Here is a 17,082-nt window from a genome sequence, read left to right as displayed (position 1 = left end):
AGCGTAGATTTAGAGAACATTTGAATGGGAGAAATTCACATTTACTCTCAAGTATTTTATCATTTATCAACTCAATACATACTGAGCTCTTCTTCTTTAGTCTAATTCTATCCTGATCAAGCCTTTGTTTTCTCAAAGCTAGGAACTACTACTAAAAAAGGGTAGAAATCTCAATATATGCAGAGAATTGTATGGGCCTTTCCAACTAAGGGTGACAGAAATTGAATGATTTTCCAATTAGTTTTTTGGTTTTAGATATTAAGATATTTAGATGAATGAAAATTTCCTGCCTTGGTATAGTGTTTTGGCTTGTTTTTAGTAATGCCTCTAAAAGATTCACTTTTTTTTTTTTTTTCCTTCAAAGCTATCCTCAGCAAAAGTGAAGCACTAAGAACTCAGTGGCACCCTGTCTCTAAATAAAATACAAAATAGGGCTGGGGATGTGGCTCAGTGGCCGAGTTCCCCTTAGTTCAATCCCCAGAATGAATGAATGAATGAATGAATAAATAAAATTTCTTTGATAATTTTATATGCCTATCACATCCATGCTGTAAACAGTGTATAATATTTAGTATCTTAATGAATGACCTTTGTAAGGATGAATGGAACATCTTTCTTGAATATTTGCTTTCTTCTTCCTAAAGAGTGCTAGAGATATACTAGACATGTTGACTTCCAAATATACTAAACACTCAAGCTATCAGATTGCATCTCGAAGAAGTTGCCTTAACCATTTTTATAAACCTTTGTTTCTCTTCCCCCATCCCACTCTTCTCCTGTTGTATTACTTGGCTTACAGCTTCAGAAGTGTTGTCCTCTGTCAGCTAAAGTACTTTTCAGACCTACCCTAGAAGTTGTCTTTAAAAGAAAAACCCACTGTCTCGCTGAGTTATTGCTACTTGCCTCTTTTAAAAGGAGAATATAAAACAAAATTCATATTCATTCAAATATCCATCAAATCATGGTTGTCTTTATTTTGTGTGGTAGAAATTTATATTTGTTACTAATTTGGAGAAAACAGTTTATTTTAAATGTAGTCAAGTATTGGTGTTTAACTAAAGGGTATGGTTTATACATTTTGCAGTATAAATAATAGCCATATGTTAATTTTCTACCTAACAATACTTATTTACTTTTGTTGTTGTTTTTTGGTATTGGGGATTGAACTCAGGGGCACATATCCAGCCCTACTTTATATTTTATTTAGAGACAGGGTTTCACTGAGTGCTTAACACCTCCTCTTTTTTTTTTTTTTTTGGCTGAGGTTGGCTTAGAACTTGCCATCCTCCTGCCTCATCCTCCTGAACCAGTGGGATTACAGGCGTGGCAGCACTGTATATTTAACACACTTCCATGTACCAGGTTGAAATGTATTTGAGATTTCTTTTTCAAAATCTTAGATTTGAAATCTTAAAGTTTAAATACATAAAATTATTTAACAGTACATGAATTATAAAGTATCGGTAGCATCAAATCCTGATGTCCCTATATGCAGTGCCCTAAATGACTACTTTATTCTCTCCAGGCTTAAAGAACTGTAGTGGTTTTCTATACATTATTGAACAAAGATTGTTTCTCACTTATTTAATGCCACTGTTTCCCATCCCTTCCCCCATTTCTTTCATTGCTTCAGTTCTTTCTCACCTTTACATGTGTTGGTCTACTAAGGGTTTTCCCTCTTTTTTGGAAAACCCTAAAGTTCTATTACGAAGTTTTCCTAACAACTGAGCTGTTTTCTTGCTTGATTTCTGAAGCTATTTCACATTACCTTGCTCTTATTTTTTTTTTTTTTGTAAGATAAAAAGGTGTATAGAGTCCTCAATTTGTTAATAGTATATTGTTTATTAATTATGTGGCTATTAAAATATTCAAAATATTAATTACCAGTTTACAAAGTAGAATGTGAATTTAGAATTTTAGAGACTAGAATGAATATTAGCTTGGTTACTTTTCAAATGAGGAAGCAAACTCTACTCTTAAATGATTTTCACAAGGTGTTGAAGAATTAACTGGGGATTTTTTTGTTTTATTCTCTTTTGTGGATAGGACCCCAGGGTCTTGCCCATACTGGTACTCTTATCACTGAGCTTCACTTTCAACCCAGGTAAGTGTTCTTCTGAAAGGCAAAGTTTTGGCTTTCTGAGGCCGGCTAGGATATTGAGCACAAGTGACAAGTATTTATTTCATATCTTCTGAAGCAGCCCTATTTTTTCAAGTCTTTACTACAGATAAGTATGATTAAGGGAAAGCAGCTGGCAGCCAAAGGAAGGAAAAGGAAGTGGTAGAGATGGCAGTTTATGTAGTCAGACTAAGAGTAGACAACTAAAGGCTACATTAGTAAGGACTGTCATGTCACACCATCTGTGTAAAGAAAGTTAGAGAATCTTATACTCATATTGAGACTACATAAATGTTGTCATCTTGTATTGCTACCTAAAATGTATTGTATGTATAGAAAGGGATTAGTAAATAAGAGGAATGTTATTAGGACATAATTTCTATTTTGCAGGTGACTTCATAGCTAATGTAGAATAGGGTTATAAGAAGTTTAATAATATGGAGGTAGTTGAAAACTTCTAAGCAAACTGTTCTTAATTTATTGCTTATTCTTGGAAGCTGCTCCTTAGGAGGAGGGAAAGACCTATAGTTTTTCTTGATCCTTACCATACTTTACAGTATAATCGTTGCAGATTTTATGGTTTTTTTTCCAATTATGGGGTGAAATATGGTATTTAAGAATGTAAATAGATCAATATATAAATTTTCTTATAATTCCCTTTTTCCTCCTAGAAATATACAATTGGACATCTTAAGCCTTATTCTTAGAAGTTTTCCATGTAATCAGCCCCCAGGCCTCCTAGAAGAGACAAGACATTTCCTTAACTTAATTGAGCTTCTTCAACTCAGAAAAAAAATGGGCTGAGTTACTGTTTTTGCATTTTACTTTCATTTGGTCTTTGTACCAAAAGGAAAATATGTATTTGGATTTGATCAATTTTCTATATCCTGTTTGCTTTTGAATCCTATCATTTATCTCTTGAAAGATAAGGGAAGAGATAGTCCTATGTCTTGAGGAAGGTTTTTTTTTTTTTTTTTTTTTTGTGTGTGTGTGTGTTTGTGGTAAAGAGAAATGTATGTATTCCATTTCATTGGTTGATTCCTAATGATAATCTTAACTACCTTTTAAAGAGATCTTCTACAAGGAAATCTAGCAGCATCACAGCTTTATTCACAGACTAGAATTCTAACCATTTCCCTTCGCAAGTATCTCTAAGTCTAAGGATTATGAAGGGATTTTTGTGGGTAGAGTAAGAAATTTACCAAGTTCTCTTAAACCTCCATGACTGTAAAAGACATATCCCTAGGCCAGTAATAGGAAGTCAGTTACCAGAATTACAATCTGGGTTGTGTGCATTGTCACAAGAAATTGAAATTGGGAGTACAAAGTAGAAATTCCTATCTAGAGCTAAGAGTGTTAATCATATAGAAGCAAAGTTGGGACAGAATGAACATTTACAAAATCAAGATGTTAATAGATGAAGATCCAGTTTGATTTATTTTGAAACAAAAATGCTGTCACCAGTATAATACTGGAGATGCTCATTTTAACCACAGATTAAATAGGTGTAAAAGGAATGGATTCTTTTAGCTTTCCAAATACTTCTGTAGAAATTAAAATACTGTAGCTGTTATAGAGTGGCAAGTGGTAAGTCTTGAGAAGCATAAGATAAACATGTTGTATCTAGGTCCAAGAAATTACAGTTTTCATAGTACTGTTGCTATCTAAGGTGATTCTCAGGTTTGACCTGAAGCTGTTGGCACGTTAACTGATTTTGGATTAAAGTTGATTAAATAATTTTGAGCTTAGAAACACCCAGATAAGGTTTTATCCCAAGTCAGATCTGAGAGTAATATATATATAGTATTATATTAATCCTGATATTCTCAAGTATAGGGTATTCATTAGAAACAGTTTATGAAGCATTTGAATGTTGAAAAGGTGAATACAGAGTCTGAGGAACTTGATGCATTCTTCAAATCGCCCAGACTTTACAACGAAAGCTAATATAGCACTTTTCTACCTCAAATATCTCTACTGGGTTATAGTCCCCTGCATCTACCCCTAGATTCAATTTCATTAATACCCAGACTAAAGCTGATATAAGAGGGCAGAAAGAATAGAAATGAGAACAATTGTCTCTTGATTAAGATTGGTAGAGCCAGGCATAGTAGTGCATGTGGGTAATCGCACTTCGTGGGAGGCTAAGGTAGGAGGATTCCAAGTTCGAAGCCAGCCTCAGCAATTTAGCAAGACCCTGTCCCAAAATAAAAAATAAAATAAAAAGGGCTAGGGATATCGCTTGGTGGTAGAACATTCCTGGGTTAATCCCCGGATGACCCCCTGCCGCCTACCCTACACACAATGTGGAGGGGACAGCTAAGATTCTCCACTCTAGTGTGGCAGAAGAATCTTGAGTAAAATGCAAAACAAGTTAACTCGGTGCTGAAAGACAATACAGTATCCTTACCCATTTTACTAGAAAATAGGTGTTAGGCATGTATAACTTCTTGGTTTTCAGAATATCTTCTCATGGCAACCTGTGAAACCCTGTGAAAATATTATATATAATGTATAATAAATATAATATATAATATAATATAATACATAAATATACTGTTAACATTGTGGAGAAATACAAAGGCTAAAACTTCTAAGTAGTATGTAATCATGGGATCCATGATGTCTATTCAGGCAGCCAGCATTCACTAAAAGAGCATGTATTTATGCTGCTTCTCAAAGCCCTTCCTAAACCTCTAGGGTAGATTTCTTATATGAGCTTATCATGTGTATAGCTTATCCACCTACTGCTGCTCATTAGTAAGTAACTGCTTGTTGGTCAGATGAGTTTTTTTTTTTTCTTAATATTTATTTTTTAGTTGTAATTGGACACAATACCTTTATTTTATTTATTTATTTTTACATTGTGCTGAGGATCAAACTCAAGGCCTCACATGTGCTAGGTTAGCGCTCTATAGCTGAGCCACAACCCCAACCCCAGTGATGAGTTTTAATCTCACCATCAGTGAGCTCTTTGCTTTCACTCAAGTTCTGCAGACTTCTCTTTGCTCAGAAATCTGCAATGTCCATGGCTTGTAATGTTTTAAGGGAGACTGTTCTCAAGAAGATGAAAAGTCAAAAATGAGACCTAAAACCAAAAGAATGGACCTAGCTCTGGTTATTTTCTGGTTAGAATTGAGGAATAGAATTGTTTAAATATCCTGTCAGAGTTAACAAGTGGAGTTGTGGTCATGCTTTCTACCAGTAAGCATATGCAATGACTTTAGATTCTTTCTAGTTAAAAGCCACACAAGGCCTCTGATAGGGCTGATGATTCTCAGCCTGGTGACTAACAAATCCCTTCTAACTAATGTACACCTGATAGCCAGTTTGCCTGACTCTGTCTAGTGCCCTCTGTGCATCATTCTGTCTCTCTTCCTACCCATGTGGAAGCCTGGATTTAATGTAGGATTTGTGTAGATGATTTCTGTGATTTTGAGTCAAGTAAACCATGTAACTAAGTCCTCAGAATTGACAGTAGAAAGTAGAAAGCAACAGGACAGAACCCGGAAATAATAGACTAGAACAAGAGAGTTCAAAAGAAGAGCAACATGTAGAATTCTGAAATAGGGCAGCATGGCCACATGTCTTCATCCAGCTGGGGAGGAAGGCTATTAATCAAGGGTTATAAGCTGGCTCAGATTCCAAGTTGGTGTGCTTGGTTTGGTTCCAAGTGTGTTGGTTCCACTAACACCACTTCCCACTCTTCTCCTCTATTTCCAAGTCTTGGATAATATGTATCCCAAGGAGCCTGCTAAGCTTTCTAACAAATCATTCAAGGCCAGATATACACTACTTTGAGGTAGAATTGTGTTAATAATAGCTGATAAAACCTAAGTTCTTCCTGGAACAGCCTCTCTGTTTTATTTTTTATTTTTTTAGAGAGAGAATTTTTTAAAAATATTTATTTTTCAGTTTTTGGCGGACACAACATCTTTGTTTGTATGTGATGCTGAGGATCGAACCCGGGCTGCATGCATGCCAGGCGAGCGCGCTACCGCTTGAGCCTCATCCCCAGCCCAGCCTCTCTGTTTTATTTTCAGATTTGTATCACAGATTTCACTTAGTTCTCAGAGCAACCCTGTAAGATAGATAGATTTCCATAATATACATTATTCCAGGCATAGGTGTCTTCATTTGTCCTCCATTAGTTAACTCAATGTTAAGTCCATAAATCACAAAAATGTAGTATATGCTTGATATATATTAAGACTAATCAGTAGTTTCTGTTCAATAGGCAGCTTTTGTTTTGTGAGTTATCCATTTTTCTGTCCTCAATGCTATAGCTCTAATAGCAATTTTAAAGGCTAAAGTAAAGGGGGAAATTCTAAAGAGCAATAAAGGGGAAAAATAGCAAGAGGATAAGCACAGAAAATCTGTAGTAAATAAATATGAGTAAATCTGATTATTACCTATGAGAAAATGTAACTAATTTTTCTTTAGCATAGAAAGTGTGCTCCTCAATTAAATTATGAGGCTAATATAACCTTAATACAAAAACCTAATGAAAAGTATGAAAGAAAACAAGTAAAGGCCTTTTTCAATCATGGTATAAGTACAAAAATCTTATGTTAAATATTAGTAAAGCAAGGCTATCTATGTATAAAGATTATACATTATCACTGAAGTAGAATTATTCCAGGAATGCAAGATATGGTATTTACTTCTTTGGAACTAAACACTAAGAAAAAAATGCCCATACAAAACTCTACAGTAGGTGTTAGCCTTAAAAAGACTACTGTCACCTCTTTCACCAGGAACAGTGTATTGGAACCCCAGTCAGTGTGGTAAAGCAAGAAAAAGTAATGCGCAGATATCAGAATTTGATAATAGAAATTTGGGGATTGTAATAATGCAAAGTTGCTATGTACGAAGTCAGTGAACATAATCTACTGCAGTGTTTTAAGAAGTTATGGAAAGATGATGTGAGAATACAAAGACTTCAAAGATTTTAGTTCTTCCAGATTGATTTCTAGATTCAGTGCCACCCATCAGCATTGCAGCAGTCTCACATTCAGTAATATATCAGAGTGAATCTAAGTGAGCAATATACTTGGAGTAGTTGTGTAGGTGTTATTGCAAACTGATACACTTTTGAGAGTGTATCACAGTTTGGCATTTATTTTCAGGTACATTTTATAAAATAGATATTTAGTAATATCAAGGCATATATCCAAAGACTTCCAAGAATCCTTATATATTTGAAGATCACGGTAATACATTGATTTCTTCCTTTTAAAAAAAAAGTCACACTTTAGAATCTTTTGGAGAACAGAACAATGAAGCTGTGGTAGTGTAGACACCAGTCCAGGTTTTTAAAAATATTTTTAATGGACCTTTATTTTGCTCATTTATTTATGTACATTGCTGAGAATTGAATCCAGTGCCTCACACATGCTAGGCAAGCACTCTACCACTGAGCTACAGACCCAACCCCAGTCTAGGTTTTGTTGCTTTTTTTTTTGCCTCCAGTTGCCAAGGCCACTCACTTCTTTCTCCACATACATCCTCACTCATATATTCTGAGCAGTTGTTCCACCTTTTTAAAAATCCAATAGTAGGATTTTGTTGTTGTAGTTTACTGAAATCTTTGGAGTCTTTGTGTTCTCAAATTATCTTTCAGTAGAAAGAAGTTTCATTCCTGCATATCAATATAACTAAGCATCAAGAAGCCATTCATTGTATACTCGAATTGCTGAATATAAATCCTGTCTTCACCATTTACTAGTATCGTGATCCTATAGAAGTTGAATTTCTTTGCATGTATTTCCTCATCTGTAAATGGGATCAGAGGAGGAAGGATAATGATGTCTATCTTGTAAGATTGTTATAAGGACTAAAAGTACTTTGAACAAGATTTATTAGTAAATGCATTTTGATAAAGAAACCCTAGGCTGGCTTTCATAACTTACCAAAGTTTAAACCTACAAATTTAGAATATTCATTGACACAAATCAGTGACAATACTGTTTGATTTGGTTTCACAAACTTCAGTTTTTGAGTGACATCTCTGTGGAAGCCATTGTCAGCTTTAGATATACTTAAATTTAAGTATGCACAATTAAGGAGTTGAATGTATGAATGATAGTGTTCAAAACAACTACAAACATGACTTAATGGTTAGAAAATAGTTGGTGATTGAAGAGGAAACAATTTGAAGCCCAAGAAGTCTAGCACCTTTTGAAACGGGGCTTTCTGGACCATTAATACATTTCCATGCTTTTAGAAGATACCTTTTAATGATGTATGCATACACTGCAATTTAATCTTTTAGTGATAATTCACTAGGTACTAAAGCTATAAAATTTCTGAAAATTTTAAGTTTAGAGAATTTGCTAGGGAAGAGATTGAACTCATAAGTCTTTGCCTGCTAATGTGTACTCTCCAATTAAACTACACCCTGGCTTAATTGTTTTTAAAGCTGAAATATTTGAAGTTTTTGCCTTAGAATTTTAAACAAGTATTTTGAATACTTCATTCCTCCTAATTTTAATATTTAAATTTAAAGTATTTTTGATTCAGATTTTTAAACTTACTTTGAAGTGTTACTTTAGCTTCATTTTATATGTATATACAAGTTGGCTAGATACAGTATATCTAACTTGTTTCCAGTTGATGGGAAGTAAGAAATAATTCAGAAAAGTAAATCTACATTAGAGTAAAACTAAAATATTTTAATGCTGCTCAAAACATTGTTTTCTTCCTAAAAGAAATAAAAGCGGGGACTTGACTACATATTTGTTTGTGTTCATAGCAGCTTTATTTATAAGAGCCAAAAATATGCCCATCAATGGAAGACTGGATAAACAAAACATGAAGTATATACATATTATAGAATATTATTCTAACTTCAAAGTAAAGGAAAATTCTAACATACATTACAAGATGTATAAACCTTAAAGACATAGAGGACCCTAAGCCAGTTAAAAAAAAAAAAAGGACAAAATATATGATTTCGTTACTTATGCCAGGTACCTAGGGTAGTCACATTTGGAAAGAGAGTAGAATGGTTGTTGTTGGACTATGCAAAGGAGAAAATGGAGTTACTGTTTATTGGATATATCATTAGAGAAGATGAAAAAGTTCTGGAGAGAGCTGGTAATGATCATTCACAGCATTTGGGTACCTATAACATCACAGAATTGTACACTAAAAAAATGGTTAAATTTTGATGTATGTATACTTTTTCACAATTTGAGAAACAAAATATTTCCCTGCAGTGCATAGGAGACACAGAAAACACTCATTTTGGAAAACAGTTCTGGGAAATGGGAACCTCTTATCCGGTTATGAATACCTTCCTATTCTCCACCTGCCCCATCCCCAAAATTACAATTTGGGAACTATAAATTGTCAAATATAAATTAATGTGCTATAAACTAGGTTCTTTGTTTTTTAGTAATGGGGTGAGAATATTAAATTTTACAAGTTATTTCATTCTTTTACATGCAGTGAACGATGAAGTGATGAATTTGAAACTTATGAGAAGAATCTTAGTCACAACACATTATAGAACTAGAAGAAACCTTAATATTTAGTTCACAGTACTCCTTTAATAGAAAAATAAAGTGAGGTATTGCCTCCTGTGTTAGCCTCTTTGTCACTGTGACCAAAATCCCTGACAGGAACAATTTAGAGGAGGAAAGATTTATTTTGGTCAGTTTCAGAGGATTCAGTGCATGATCAGTGGGCTCTAATACTTTGGGCCTAAGGTGAGGTAGAACATAATGGCAGAACTGCGTGGTGGAAGGAAGTTGCTCAGCTCATGGCAGCCTGGAGGAAAGAGAGAAGAGAAACCCTTCCAAGCCACAACCCCAGGCCTACTTCCTCAAGTTAGTTTCAGCCTTCCAGTAGTCCATTCAGCTATCAGTGGATTAATCCAGGAACCCTCACAATCCAATCATTGCCTTAAATCTCCACCTCTGAGCCATGCTGCACTGGTGACTGTATGCCTTTGACACATGAGTTTTGGGGGATGTTGCAAATCCAAACCTTCTCAATAGAAGAATTTGCTGGGTAGAATCCCTAATTGCCTCACTGGACTAAGTAATTAAAGCTGTATCATGTTCTAGATTATTTATAAAGTTTCTTCTATTCTCATAGAAGATGGTAAACAGGACACATTTAGTTGCCCCATAGGCAGATATGAGTGAGAAGAAAGGAATTCAGTCCTATCCCCTGAAATCTATCTTTATTCAGACAGTTAAGGGTATTCCAAGCCTATAGCCACTTGATCCTCCTCTTCAGACTACATCAGTCCTCTGAGTCAACAAATACAAATGAAGCTCAATTTAGTTCTTTCCTCATAAGAAAAATCAGTGAAGAAGCAGTGAAAGCCCAAGGAACAAATACTTGAAATATATTATCAGAATAGCGAAAAAAAAAAAGTATTGAGAATTCAGAGGATATTGCGTTTATAAAGCCAAAAAAAAAAAAAAAAGTGAGGTACCAGTAATGTGAGCCTCTTTTTAAAAAAGATTGTGTTCACGTATTATCAATAATTCTTAAGTTTTCTGAAATGCATGAAAGCCTTGATCAGATTGTTATGCTATGGATAGATGAAATGTGTTAAATAGATATATATTCATCTGAAAAGTTTCCTAGGAATTTCTTGTAAGTAAGGAAGGAATAATGTGTATTTGTAGAATGTTTCTAGACCAAAGTATTATGACAGCTTTTGTGTTACCTTTGAAGATACACTTGATGTACATGTCTTATAGTAGAGGTGCCAAAACTGATGATTAAGGTAGGGGAACATGTGTCTGTTCATGTTTTAGCTTATGCTCAGCAACATGTGGAGGTGTGTCCTGGAAATCTCTGTGATAATTGTACTTTCCAGTTACAAAAAACTTTGAGAATCTGGTATACTAACATATGCAAAAATTGATAATCTGTCTTATTGCTTAATCAGGAATACTTGATTCGTTTTTTAGGGCATTGCCATAGTAGATTATCAAGATTGTAAAAGTAGGGGCTGAAGTTATGGCTCAGTGGTAGAGTGCTTGTCTAACAAATGTGAGGCACTGGGTTCGATTCTCGGCACCACATTAAAAAAAATAAAGCCATTGTGTTCACCTATAACTAAAAATATTTTTAAAAAAGATTATAAAAGTATTTAAAATTCTATTTGGGCTAATTCAGAAAAGAGCTAGCTAATAGTCACAAGATAGTTTCTTATAGTTTGCTTGCAACTCTAGCTTACATATAACCTGCCTAGAACATAAATCCTTTTGATAATCAAAACCATACTTTAAAGAATATAAATATCTTGATTAATTTACATTATTTTTTTATAAAACTGGCTTTTATATTAGAATTTTATCAGAATAAATATTTTTTCAAGATTGGTCTTATAATATTTTTATCAAGATTGGTCTTCTGAAACAGTATTGTGTATGTAATCTCGGTTACATGTGCTTCATCAGAGAATCTATCAAAATTGCCTGTGTGTACAGAATGAACTTTTGAAGTTAGTATGAATGTGATGCATTTGAGCTCTATTTCTGAGTTGTCTGGGCTTCTAAGGTTCTAATTCAGCACTGCCCAGTAGAATTTGGAATTGTTACTGTGTACTGTATAATTTGGTAGCCACTAGCCACATGTGAGTAGTGGAACTAATGAACAAAATATTTAATTTTAACATTTAAATTGCTACACATAGTTTGTGACTCCATATTAAATAGTATAATGTCTGATAGGTAGGGGGGGTGGGTGTATGTGTATCTTGCAGTGCTGAGGATTTAACTCAGGGCTTCACACATGCTAGGTAAGATCAAAAGAAAGGCATATTATGGCCCATTTCAGTTATTGTTTAAGGATTTAGCATTTATGCCACACACTGTCACCTCAAATCTAGTATGTAACAGGTAACAGCATTCATCAAAATATATCCAAAAAGTGTTATGATCTTTAGAAAGTCATACTCCCAGCCATACTGAACCGTACTCCCAGCCTCTTCAAATAGTATTAAAAACTAAGGAAAGACAAGAGTATAGAAATATCTGCATTGAACTGTGTGGACTTCTGACTCAAAATGTGTTTACATGGTATAGTACATAGGCTCTTCAGCCTTTATTTTCTTCTTCTTCTGTAATGTCATGGATACAACTTCTTTATTTCTGATCTCACTGCCTAACTTTTTATTAAAAAATAATAATAATTTATAACTTACACAAGGACTGAACTATTTTGATGTCTCTTGGTTAGATGCTTGCTATCTTCTCCCCAGTTGTTTTTACCAGTTTTTTCCACTAGTGGAAAAGTAATCTTAGAATCACCCAGTACATTTTTCTAATTTGAGAAACTTCTCCAAACTAAACTCAGAATTATCAGGGTATTTGTCAAGTTTATCAACAAAATACCCCAAGTAATTCATTGGCTTTGAGTATGTATAGAATCTTCCTAGTATTTTACATTTTAACTTTAGTATCGAGTATGATTCCTTTTCAAAGAAGAAAATAGTTCTGTTAAAATTTCTCCTTTCAAATTGAAATATAAAAAATCTGATACTCTTTAAAATTTTCCATTTGTTTCTATTCCCATATAGTAGTCTATGCAACATTTCTTCAGGCAGAGTTGAATGTTGCTAGAAACGTCACCAGAATTTCAGATTCTGTGATCTCACAGGCAGCTGAATGGTTTTGCTGCTGATTCTTTTTACAGTCTAAAAGAAGAAAGAAGTACAACCTACCTCAGAGACATAGGAGTTTCACTAGCTATATTTCTCCATAACACAGAAAATGTGTTAAAACATTATGTTAAAACATTATGATACCTTCTTTAAAACTTATAAATTATTGTAAATATTCTATATGTTCCAGCTTTACTGAAAAAGGAGCATTTCGACAAACTTCACTGAAGGGTTCAGCTTCTCTGTGTGTATTAAATTGTAAATATATGGCTCTGTAAAGACCATAACACTTCTTGGATATATTTTGGTGAATGCTGTTACCTGTTACATACTAGATTTGAGGTGACAGTGTGTGGCATAAATGATGTCCTTAGATAATAACTGAAATGAACCATGATATGCCTTTCTTTTGATCTTTATACCAAGACTACTGAGTTGTTATATATTGATCACCTTTATTATGATAGATTCCCTTGGGTCATTCTACTGAGATATGTTGGGCTCCAGGCCCCCTTTCCACAGAACTGACCTAAATTCCAATTTTTGTTTACATTTTCAGAGTTGAGTGCCTTTGCTGTCACTCTAGTCTACTCTGGTCTTTTCTTTTTGTTAATAAACATCTACTCTGTTCACATCAGGTGTTAGTAGGTTCTGTTTTAAGTATGTTTTTTTTTTTTCTGTTTTCTTCATCTGTTCATCTAAAACATCAGGTTTTAATATTTGTAATCAAAATAAGCATGAGTGGAACTGGGACTGTAGCTCAGTGGTAGAGTACTTGTCTAGCATGCGTCTAGGGGATTCAGTCCCCATCACTGCAGAGAAATATCAAAATTGGTGAGTTTTTTCCTTACAATAGCAGACAAACCATTTTTACATTTTGTGCAGTCTTCATATTTTTAATATTATTTTTGTTCTTGAATTATTAGAGATTTGTTTATTTTTAAAAATCTAGGAAATGTTTGTTTTCGAGAACATTGGAAATTCTAGAAGCTATTTGTTAAATTTTAATTTCAGATTTCTCTTTGTGACATAAGTTCTGACATTACATAAAACAGTATGTGAAATTACTTTCCCAGATTTATACATATAGAGACCAGGTTCAAAGTAATTCATTTTAGGCTTTACAATGTATTTTTTAACATGAAATCTAGTATTAGCAAAGTTTGCTATTTATTATTTATTACCTACACTGTAAATAGGATAAGATATTGACTCAACATAGATTTTATTTAGAGCACAGCTTTCAGAATATCACACAAAATGAAGGAAAGATAAGTTTTCATTAATGTTTTCTCTGACCCTATTTTATAAGAGTTTGCCAAGTTAATCTGCATTATTACCAAGAAACAATAGGGAGATGAAAAAAAGTTTTTCAGTAAATTATAATTACATCAGAAATTGACATGAATAATGTTAGTAATTTATGTTAGAGTAGAAGGAGGTATAGTAGTAGATCATTCTGTTGGGTGTAAAAGAACCGATGCTCATCTTTTTACTTTGTCAGTGCGCAGGAAAAAGTTACCAGGAGAAGCAGATTCTTAAATTATTTCATATAATTTTAGGAAATTCCTCTTGCTATAAGTGAAGTGTAAGGATGAGGCGGGTAGGTAGCTCAGTGGTAGAAATTTTCAGGGTGTGAATTCTCAAGCAGCAAACTTTAAAAGGCGGAGGGGAAGAAAAGAAAGAAAAAGAATCCTTTGTTGAAAGTAAATCTTAATTTTCACAATAGGTCTCCTTCCCCACAGCTTAGATGCATAGATTTTCATTTATCTGCTTCTGTTTTGTTTCCACATACTAAACATAAGCAATAGTCTCCTCAATATTTTTGTGCATTCTTTCTAAACATGTACATTTAAAACCTTTCATTCCTTTTTATTCCATTGTGTGGATATACTACATTTTGTTTACCCATTAATCAAACATTTGCGTTATTTTATTTCACTTTTTGTCTTTATATAAATATGCTGCTGTGAACATTCATGTACATGTTTTTCTGTAGACATAGGTTTTCATTCCTCTAGGAATACCCGGAAGTTATTTTTAAGTTAATTTCTTGTTGAAATGGTAACTGCCAGACTGATTTTGTGGCATCATTTTACTTACCCAGAAAATGTCCAGTTTTTCCACATTTTAACCAACCCTTGCTATTAACTATCTTTCTTTATAGCCATCCTAGTGGGTTTGAGGTGATATTTCATTGTGGTTTTGATTTGTATCTTCCTAATGACTATTGGTGTTGAATGGCTTTTCACAAGCTTAATTGGCCACGTGTCTGTCTTTGGAGAAATGCTGTTCAGATCCTTTGCCCATTTTAAAATTGTTTTATTTAGAGTTTTTGTTGAGTTTTTTTAATATAGGTTATCTTTTTATTGTTAAATTATGGAAATTCTTCTTATATTCTAGATATAAGTCTGTTCAACAGATTCATTATTTACAAGTATTTACTCTCATTCAGTAGGTTGTCTTCACTGTCTTGGTGGTATACTCTCAAGCACAAAAGTTTTAGAAGTTCATTTGTCTATTTTCTTTGTTATTTGTGATTTCAGTGTCATAGTTAGGAATCATTTCCCAGTACAGGTTCCCAAAGATCTATGCTTTTATTTTCTTCTGAGAATGTTATAGTTCAGAACTTACTGTTTAGTCTTGGACCCATTTTAAGTTGATTTTTTGCATATGTGTAAAGTAGGAGTGTAATTCTATTCTTTTGCATGTGGATATCAAATTGGAATTTTTATTGGAATTATCTTGAATTTAATTTTGAGAGAGTTAACATTCCTATTACTATAAAGTCATTCCATGTTTTTAAGTTTTTTAAAACTTTTTTGCAGGAAGATTTTCTACATACTACTTTACTTACTCTATTTTTAGTTGTTTAATGATAACATGGAAAATGTAGTGTTTTCCCCAAATGTGTGTATTTGCCAAATTTGCTGAGAACTCTTTATTAGTTTTAAAAGTTTATTGATTTCATTGACTTTTGTATCTAGAGAGTCATGTCATCTGTAGATCATGATTTTTGTTTCTGTGTTATCTATAGGTTTTTCTTAGTCTTAATTATTAATGTGGAAAACTACTTTGGTTTAACGTTGGAAGTGTCATCATTCTTTCAACTATAGTACTTCATGTTTTATGTGCATTTTACATATTGTTTCTGTACTTTTGTGCAGTCCTTACTCACTTTTAGTATAAAGATTATAATAGCTTCAGAAAGTGAGTTTTGAGCATTTATTATGTTTCTTGGAAACTGTTTTAGGTAAAGGTGGCTTTTTTTAATTTTCTTTTCAAATTCTCATGGTTATTTATGTTTTCTTGCCTCCTGTTTCTTGTGCCAATTTATTCCTTTTGCATTACTCAAGAAATTATGCATTTGAGGTCATTTAATTTATTGACAGGTACTCTTTGGGGAGTGGTTACTGGGGGTTGAATTTGGAAACTTCTACCCCTGAGCTACATTCCCAGCCCTTTTAAGTATTTACTCTCATTCAATAGATTGTCTTCACTGTCTAGGTATTTCTTAAGACAGGATCTGGCTAAGTTGCTTAAGGTCTTGCTAAGTTTCTGCAGCTGGCCTTGAACCTGCAATCCTCCTTTATCAACCTCCCAAATCACTGGTATTACAGCTCTTGCTGCCACTGAGTTGCCTTTTTAAAAAACTTTTTCCTGTAGCTCCTTCTCCTTTTACATGTAGCATTTTGTTAGTCACTTTTCTGTCACTATAACAAATATAACCTGAGATAACCAACTTATAAAGAGAAAAGTTTTTATATTTGCTCACATTTTTGAAGGTTCCTATTTATGATTAGTTGGCCCTTTTGACTTTCGGGCTCTGGTAAGGAAGCATATCATGGCAGAAAGGTAGAAAGGCCATATTGCTCACTTTACATGACCAGAAAGTGAAAGAGAAGCAAAGAGGGTTGGGATTCCAAGGACCCCTTCAAGGGCAAACTCCCAGTGACCTAAAGACAACCAACACTAGGCCCTAGCTCCTAAGTGTTTCACCACATTCCAATATTGTCATCCTGGTCATCAGTGTTTTTAACACATGGGCCTTTGGGGGACACCCAGAAAATAAACTTATAACATTTACCTCCTTATGGTCAGTGTTGTTTGAGGACCCTTTCAACAAAATAGAGATTATGAATTCATTCTCTAGAGTCATTCCATTTATCGCTTCCAGAATTTTACCAGCTATGTGACTACTGGCAAGTTCTATAACTATTCTGTGCCTCTGTTTCCTCAATTGCAAAGTGGGTATAAACATAGTACCTATGAAGATCAGTAGAAGTAGAGGAAGGGACCAGGGGTGGGATGCAGGGAGGAAGTGGGCAAGTGC

General features: G+C 33.9%; 1 protein-coding gene across 2 annotated transcripts in view; it reads left to right on the top strand.

Moving 5' to 3' along the window:
- The window catches only part of Abhd17b (abhydrolase domain containing 17B, depalmitoylase), a 39,778-nt gene that overhangs the window by 10,763 nt on the left and 11,933 nt on the right, over positions 1-17,082 (top strand). The window contains exon 2 of one of the 2 annotated variants that reach the window (XM_076843485.2): positions 2,047-2,104. The exons of the other annotated variant lie outside the window; for it this stretch is intronic. The gene's annotated coding sequence lies outside the window, so the exon portion shown is untranslated. The remainder of the gene's footprint in view (positions 1-2,046; positions 2,105-17,082) is intronic. 2 annotated transcript variants of the gene reach the window in all.

Source organism: Callospermophilus lateralis, chromosome 2, assembly GCF_048772815.1.
Source record: "Callospermophilus lateralis isolate mCalLat2 chromosome 2, mCalLat2.hap1, whole genome shotgun sequence".
NCBI classification, from domain to species: domain Eukaryota; kingdom Metazoa; phylum Chordata; class Mammalia; order Rodentia; family Sciuridae; genus Callospermophilus; species Callospermophilus lateralis.
The sequence above is the reverse complement of the archived record's forward strand: the minus strand, read 5'-3'. Positions and strand labels throughout refer to the sequence as shown.